General features: G+C 52.6%; 1 non-coding gene and 1 pseudogene across 1 annotated transcript; one reads left to right on the top strand and one right to left on the bottom strand.

The window, feature by feature from the left end:
• The first annotated feature begins 1671 nt into the window (after positions 1-1671).
• LOC148671303 (U1 spliceosomal RNA) lies at positions 1672-1835 on the top strand. Its single transcript, XR_015938801.1, has one exon. It is a non-coding gene; the product is annotated as a U1 spliceosomal RNA (small nuclear RNA).
• Positions 1836-2458: 623 nt separating this feature from the next.
• LOC148671302 (5S ribosomal RNA) lies at positions 2459-2577 on the bottom strand (annotated as a pseudogene).
• Positions 2578-8386: the final 5809 nt, after the last annotated feature.

The raw sequence follows: 8386 nt of genomic DNA, 5'->3' as shown, positions 1-8386 counted from the left end.
ATTTAAACCACTCGATCATGTGCAAAACGTACGAGAAGAGGGGGCGCATGTTTTCAACCGAGGACCTCTCGTGTGTGAGCCGAACTGATCATCGCTGCAGCTCGGAAACCTGCAGGAGGTGGGAGGGGTGACTCTGGTAGACAGTGTTGACCTTCGGCAATAGGATTTATACTCTCTAAGATGATATTTGCACTTTCTGGAGTGGAGATTTTCTCCAGTTCAGTAGCCCGATTTTGTCGATTGTGTGGAGAGGGCTGTAGAATGTGGGGCCGCCTTTCCTGCTCCGTCCATGACAGGCATGCTGGGCTCTGGTGTGAGAGCGCGGTCAATCAGTGCACTCCAACATAAATACTGGAAGCAGCTGAATAGCTTTGGCGAAGCTCAGCGCTTGGCCACTGGGCACGAATTCCCATCGTTCTCTTTCTCAGCCCAAAACGCAAGCAAGACACCAGCAGCAGCCCCTGCATGTTTCCGTAGTGTAGCGGTTATCACATTCGCTGTGTGACTCTGTTGGTGAAGCTCTTCTGTGCCTAGACCTGTAGGAGGAGCTTCTCCCAGACAGCCCTGTCAGTCTCACAGTGCACATCCTCTCCCTGAGACACTGACACAAGGAGGGTCGGGACCTCAGTTTTCCGCCTCCCCCAAAGGACGGCGCCTGTTTGCGCGGTAGAGTGTCGCCATCAGGGTGCTGGGGCATAAGGAAGCCACATGGACCGCAGGGTGAGTGCTCCGTACTGGTCCCAGTAACACCTCTTGCAGGAGCAGCAGCAACCTGAGCTTTTCCGGGGGGAATCTCCCATCCGGGTGCCGGCTAGGCTCACACCTGCACTTGAAAAGGCCGACAAATGACTCGTTCCCGCCGGAGCTGAATGTACCTGCATGTGTCGTGTCGTCTACTTCCCCCGCCCCGCTGTGTTTGCTGTATTGTCTTTGAAGCCGGCCCCCGAGACGAGACGGGCTGTTCCCGTGCCCCAATTAACACTTTACAGGTGCCATTCCCCGGCATTGTGGCCATTGTCGGTGGTCACACGCGATAAGATAAGGTGGAGGAGGGCGGGGCATGCCCAGCGCCAGACATTCAAGGAGGGGGCTGTGCGAGGTGAGGTGAGGTGCGACACGCCGGAGCCCCGACGCTGCTAATGCGGAGCACTTGTTGAACTGGCATTGAAAGGACGTGTGCGCAAGGAGCGAGCCTTCCCTGCGGCGGAGCGTGGAAACTTTCTCCCCGTGCTGCAGGAGTTGTGTGCGCTGCAGCGGTGCCGAGAGAACAGCACAGAAGGCAGCAGGCTCCGGAGAGCGGGTAAGAGACAAACCTTGTGGGCAGGCGAGCAGGCCTGTTTTTTGGAAATTGCTGAAAAGGCTCCGGTGTTTGTTCGGTGTGTGGCAGGCGCACGACGCGAGCTTGCGTAGCGATCTACCGGTCTGGTGTTATGCAAATGAGGCCGAATTGCGTCCCGGGACATGCTGCGAATGCGCATTGGCGACTGCAGATGTGTAGGAAACGGCGCGCTCGTTTTCTCGTTTTGCCCACCCTTTTGAGTGTTAGTGTGGCGTGTGAGTGTGCGAAAGAGTGGGCCCAGCAGGAGGCGGTGGTGTGCGGGGCGAGGAGCTGGCCTAGGCTGCGCGCTTTGTGCTGTGGGTGCGGGCCGCTTGCAGGGGCTTGTACAGCTCATACTTACCTGGCAGGGGAGATACCTTGATCAAGAAGGAGGTTCACCCAGAGCGAGGCTCGGCCATTGCACTCCGGCTGTGCTGACCCCTGCGAATTCCCCAAATGTGGGAATCTCGACTGCATAATTTCTGGTAGTGGGGGACTGCGTTCGCGCTCTCCCCTGATGTGCTTGGTCCAATATCAGATACGGAAGAGTTATGACACCACGAGCTGCGATCGGATCCCAGTTCGAAAGGAGTCGATGCCACTGCTGGTTCCCGGTTTCTTTTAGTTAGAGGTCCGGAGAAGCATTTCAAGCTGGTTACGCTACTCCTTCCGGACATTCATTCCCTTTTCAAAGTCAGTCATTTTGCTGTAGTCTGCATTATTTAGGCTGATTATCGAGGTTAGCCTTTATTTGGTCATGGGAGCCTCGGTACTGTATGCTAATTCTCAAGACAGTTTCACCCGTTTTCTGATTGCTAGGTTCTGTACCAGTGCAGACATGTCAAACAGTGAATGGCTGTACCTCTATTGTATCCGTGCTCAATGAATGAAATCAGTAATAAATGAATATATGTATAGTTATACGAAAAACAAGTGGTTTATCGACTCATCTTCATTTGCAGATTTAGAGGCAGCTTCGATATTCGTTTTACAAATGGGTTTTTTTTTATATGGGTCACACACATGCCATAGCAAAAAAACATCTCTAGAGATGAGGCTATAGATCACCTTTCCATCCTCCAGGTTTTCCTCCCAAAACCTACGGTACCAACGGCGACCCCTGCTGGCCGAGAGAGCAAAAGCTTGCAGCACCTGGTATTCCCAGGCAGTCTCCCATCCAAGTACTAACCAGGCCCAACACTGCTTAGCTTCCAAGATCAGATGAGATCGGGAACATTCCAGGTGGTGTGGCCGCAAGCAAAAGCCATGGCGCCTGACTCGCTACTTGAAGCTGTGTGTGGCTGGGGCTCCGTGCCCCCCGAGCGGGACTGAAGGATCGTTCGTGTGCAGCTCTTTGGAAAGGAGCTTCTTTCCAAATCGCATTGTGTACCTGGATGTTGGCGAATGTGCTCCCTTGTGTTGACTTGTCCCGTACTGGAGGAGAACAAACAAACTGCTCGGAGGAGCACAAGGCAAGTCTTCACAAGACAAAAACCTCCAATGCACAGCACTCAAAACATTTCTGGGCTGTCGCGTGTTTATTTCAGCACATAAAGCGCACCAGTCCAACACGTCGTCGGGCGCGGCACCTCTGCCCTCTTGTGGCCTTGCAGCGTCAGAGCAAGAGGCTCCTTCTCGCTGCCTTTCCGCTGTGTTGCAGAGCCCTGAGAGGGAACCTGGAGCGCACACTTTGTGGAGGGCGGGAGACCGCGTTCGCGCTCTGCCCCCGATCTCTTGCGCGAGTGCTAAATCTCACGGCGCCAGCCAGCGGCCAGGAGACAAGTGCATTATCGCGGGACAGGGGGGCCTCGTCATTGATTGTTACATATGAGACGGGGATTAGGAGGAGACCCCGACTGATTGGTAAAGGGGAACACTAACACCAGAGTGACACCCGCGGCGTCTCATTTTGAGAGACGCCCTGGGATTTCTTAATGGCCAAGGAGGGTCGGGACCTCGGTTTTACGCCTCCCCCGAAGGACGGCGCCTGTTTGTGCAGCAGAGTGTCGCCATCAGGATGCTGGGGCATAAGAAAGCCACACAGACCGCAGGGTGAGCGCTCCCTACTGGTCCCAGTCACACGTCTTGCAGGAGCAGCAGCAACCTGAGCTTTTCCGGGGGGAATCTCCCATCCGGGTGCCGGCTAGGCTCACACCTGCTGGGCTGCCGTGGGTGAGCCCAGTCGAGAGTCGCAGGGTGAGATCTAGTCACCGGGGAGAAACGATACAAGCGAAGGATTACTCGGCTCCCAGCACTTGAAAAGGCCGACAAATGACTCGTTCCCGCCGGAGCTGAATGTACCTGCATGTGTCGTGTCGTCTACTTCCCCCGCCCCGCTGTGTTTGCTGTATTGTCTTTGAAGCCGGCCCCCGAGACGAGACGGGCTGTTCCTGTGCCCCAATTAACACTTTACAGGTGCCATTCCCCGGCATTGTGGCCATTGTCGGTGGTCACACGCGATAAGATAAGGTGGAGGAGGGCGGGGCATGCCCAGCGCCAGACATTCAAGGAGGGGGCTGTGCGAGGTGAGGTGAGGTGCGACACGCCGGAGCCCCTACGCTGCTAATGCGGAGCACTTGTTGAACTGGCATTGAAAGGACGTGTGCACACGGAGCGAGCCTTCCCTGCGGCGGAGCGTGGAAACTTTCTCCCCGCGCTGCAGGAGTTGTGTGCGCTGCAGCGGTGCCGAGAGAACAGCACAGAAGGCAGCAGGCTCTGGAGAGCGGGTAAGAGACAAACCTTGTGGGCAGGCGAGCAGGCCCGTTTTTTGGAAATTGTTGAAAAGGCTCCGGTGTTTGTTCGGTGTGTGGCAGGCGCACGACGCGAGCTTGCGTAGCGAACTGCCGGTCTGGTGTTATGCAAATGAGGCCGAATTGCGTCCCGGGACATGCTGCGAATGCGCATTGGCGACTGCAGATGTGTAGGAAACGGCGCGCTCGTTTTCTCGTTTTGCCCACCCTTTTGAGTGTTAGTGTGGCGTGTGACTGTGCGAAAGAGTGGGCCCAGCAGGAGGCGGTGGTGTGCGGGGCGAAGAGCTGGCCTAGGCTGCGCGCTTTGTGCTGTGGGTGCGGGCCGCTTGCAGGGGCTTGTACAGCTCATACTTACCTGGCAGGGGAGATACCTTGATCAGCTTGTAGGTGGAGTTGTTGGATTGTTTTCTTGTTTTGTGGAAGCAGTGTTTGTTTTGCAGTTTACGAAATGGCAACTTTTGGATCCCGCAAGAATGCTGTGCGTTTTGAGCTTTTGGATGACCTCTTCATGGATCGTATGCAGTTCAGCAGAAAAGTGTTGCAGAAGGAACTTGGCTTTGAACCTCGGCACTTGGATTTCATCTTCGCTCTCCCAGGTCAGAAAGCATTTGAGGTTGTATTTGATACCTATCCTCTGTTTGAACAATGTGTGGATGTGTTTGAGGCAAAAAGAGGGAAAGTTCCTGCTCTTGAGAAGATCAACTTGCAGCCTTTGACACAGAGAGAGAGGAAAACTGTGCATGTTGTTATGTTCTCGGAACTGGCAAAGACGGAGGACATTCACACCTGGCTTAACCAGTACTGCACCGTCCACCATGGAACTGAGGTTAGAGATGTTGACGGTATAAAAACAGGAGCAAGGAAATTCGAGGTTCGCTTGCTACCGGACAATGTAAATGGAGGCTTAAGGCACCTGCCCTCTACAATCCGGCTGGGCGCCTGCAATGGCTATGTTTTTTATGTGGGACAACCAAAGGTGTGTCGGCGCTGTGGTGCTGTGGGACACCTGGCATCGTCCTGCACTGTGAAATGCTGCAAGACCTGTGGCAAACAGGGACATTTAGCCTCTGACTGTTCAATGCTGCCAAAGTGCAATTTATGTGGCTCGGAAGGACACGTTTTTAAGAACTGCCCTCACGCCTACGCCAATAAACTCAAAATGAGAAAGGATGAGGCAGTGCTTGTTTCAGCCAAACCGGCCCGAAAAGCCAAAGCAAACAACAAGTCAAACAAAGAACCCTTGTTGGACAAAGACTCTCAGCCTCCAGCCAGGATCAGTCCTGCTGTGGCTCCGGGGCCGGTGGAAGAAAGATCCACTACGCCCCCACAACCGCAGACTGCACCAGACAAGCACGAGGGTTTGAAAACCCCCGAGAACAGCGAGGACCCCTCCCCCACTCCTGCTCCTCAGAACGAGGGCCAGTGTGGGGCCCCCCGGTGGAGCGGGTCCAGCGAGGATACCCAGGATTCAGCGGAGCTGCTTTTCCCAGACTCTGCAAGTGCTACAGATGCCCTCCTCTCCTCCATCCAGTCCATCACGGAGGATCTGCAGCAGCTGGTGGGTGAGGGGGAAGAGGAGACTGGTGCATCTGCTGCACCCCTTTCCCCTCAGTGCTCCCAGGAGCTGGACGTGAGGAAAAGGAAAAATGACTCTGTTTTCTCCCCGAGCGAGGAGGAAGGAGAGCATGGCGATGGGGACAGCTGGAACCCCTCCACCCCTCCCTCTACCCCCTTCCTTGAAAGGGACTCCGTGAACGCTTTTACTGCTGCCACCCTGATGAAGGCTCATTTAGAGGATGGCTGGCAGGAAATTGGTAAGAAGAAAAAGAAAAAGAAGAAGGTAACAGGTGAGACAGAAGAGAAATGTGTTTTGTAAAGACTGGTTCCACTTTCTTATGTAATATGGCTCTAAACATAATTTCTCTTAACACCAGAGGTATCAATGACAGAGTTAAATGTCAGTCTGTCTTTGATTACCTCCAGCAGAGAGAGGGAGATGTGTTGATGTTGCAGGAGTGTGCTTTAGCCTATCAAGAGAGGTATAAAAGCTTTGAAGATAGGTGGGATAAAGGGCCTTCTGTTTGGTCAGGGGACAATAACAACAGAGCCTCTGGCGTGGCCATTCTTTTCAAAGGATGGGCTTTCAAATTGAAAAGTATTCAGAGGGTCATAGATGGCAGGTTGCTGTGTGTGGATGTGGAATGGGGACCATTAACCTGCGGCTAATCAATGTGTATTGTCCTACTGACGTGGGAGGAAGGGTGGAGCTACTCAAGGCACTCTCTCCCCTATTGTTATGTAGCACAGACGTGATAGTGGGAGGGGATTTTAATTGTATCTTAGAGCACACAGACAGGCAGTCTAGCTCTCCGATAAAATTGGATTCCAGCTCACTGGCCCTGCAAAACTTAGTTCAAGACTTTAAACTCTCAGACACATATAGATGTATATATCCCACAACAGCAGGATATACATGGTCAGGGAGGAATAGCAGCTCCAGAATTGACTATTGCTTTGTCTCAGCGAGAGTGAAAGTTGTTGGGGTCACTCTTCAGCCTGTCTTCTTCTCAGATCATCAGGCTTTAGGGTGTAGAGTGGAACTCCAGGGAGGGACTGTCTTTGGCCCAGGCCTCTGGAAACTCAACACAAAGCTGTTAGAGAACGAGGGGGTAGTATCCCGCTACAAGGAGAAACTATCACAGTGGCTGTCCTTGCAGTGTCTGTACGGGTCAGTAGGAGAGTGGTGGGAGGAGGTGAAGGTGAGGACAAGGGCTTCTTTCATGGCTGAGGGAAGGAAGGCTGCTGCCAGACGGAGAGGAGTGCTAGCCAGGAAACAGAGGCAGCTGCAGCGTCTCTACATGATGCTGCACAGTGGCCTCGATGTGCTCGAGGATTTCACCCTTTTAAAAAAGGACATCCGGAGCATAGCCGAAGATGGTAGTCGAGGAGTGCTGTTAAGAAGCAGAGTGCAGTTCTTAGAAGAAAATGAGAAGTGTACTCGCTTCTTTTTCAGGAAAGTGGTAGGCTCCAAGTCTGTCATGGAAAGTGTAGTTGATGAGGAGGGACGAGAGAGAACAGAGCCGAGTGCTATCCTCTCCTGCACCGAGGCCTTCTACTCAAGACTGTACAGCTCTACAGAGGTAAAGGATGAAGAAATTCATTTTTTCACCTCAAAGCTAGAAAACGTTTTGAGTGAAGAAGACAGGGAAGTACTAGAGAGGGATTTGACAGTAGAAGAGCTGAGACAGGCTATGGAGAGCTTACAGAAGGGGAAAACTCCGGGTGCTGACGGGCTCCCTAAAGAATTTTATTGCACCTTTTGGGATCTGCTTCAGGATCCGCTACTGCTCCTATTCGAGGAAAGCTATAAGACAGAATTGCTGCCTGACTCCTTAAGAGAAGGCACTATCTCTCTCTTGTTTAAGAAAGGAGCAAAGAATGACATAAAGAACTGGAGACCCCTCAGCCTGTTAGGCGTGGACACTAAGATCCTGTCCAAAGCCCTTTTCCTGCGCCTACAAAATGTAGTGGCCTCACTGGTAGGGAAAGAACAGACTTGTGGGATAGCAGGACGCCTGATGAGCGACAACCTGGCCTTGTTGAGGGATGTCTGTCTGTACTCGGAGGATCGCTCCCTCCCTCTGTGCATTTTAGGTGTAGACCTAGAAAAGGCCTTTGACCGCCTAAACCAGCAGTACTTAACATCGATACTTGAGCACATGAAGTTTGGCCCCATCATGAGAAAGTGGATTAACCTGCTGTACACAGGTAGCAACAGCAGAGTAATGGTTAATGGCAATAGATCACGCCCCTTTGAAGTCTGTTCAGGGGTGAGGCAGGGCTGCCCATTATCCCCCTTGTTATTCGTTTTGGCTATGGAGCCCTTAGCCTGTGCCTTGTGCCAGGATCAGGCCATTAATGGGATACCAGTGCCTGGAAGTGGGGGAGGAGAGGTAAAGACATCTCTATACATGGATGACGTCACCCTGCTCCTCTCTGACAATGCCTCAATTAGCAGAGCTCTGCAGTGCTGTGATCGTTTCTCTTTGGCTTCCTCTGCAAAAATTAACAAATCTAAGAGTGAGATTTTTTATCAGAACTGGAGGGAGCCAAAAGAAGGACATGATCTCAGGCTGCAAGAGAAGAGAATTAAGGTCCTGTGGGTGTATTTTGGAGAAGAGATGGGAACAGTAAATTGGCAGAACAAATTGCCAATCTTAAACAAAAAACTGATGCAATGGAAGGACCGAGACCTCACCATGACAGGGAAGGTGCTGGTCATCAAAGCTGAGCTCTTGCCTGTCTTGAATTTTCTGGC

This window comes from Lepisosteus platostomus, chromosome 5 (assembly GCF_059453375.1).
Source record: "Lepisosteus platostomus isolate fLepPlt1 chromosome 5, fLepPlt1.hap1, whole genome shotgun sequence".
Taxonomy (NCBI): Eukaryota; Metazoa; Chordata; class Actinopteri; order Semionotiformes; family Lepisosteidae; genus Lepisosteus; species Lepisosteus platostomus.
The sequence above is the reverse complement of the archived record's forward strand: the minus strand, read 5'-3'. Positions and strand labels throughout refer to the sequence as shown.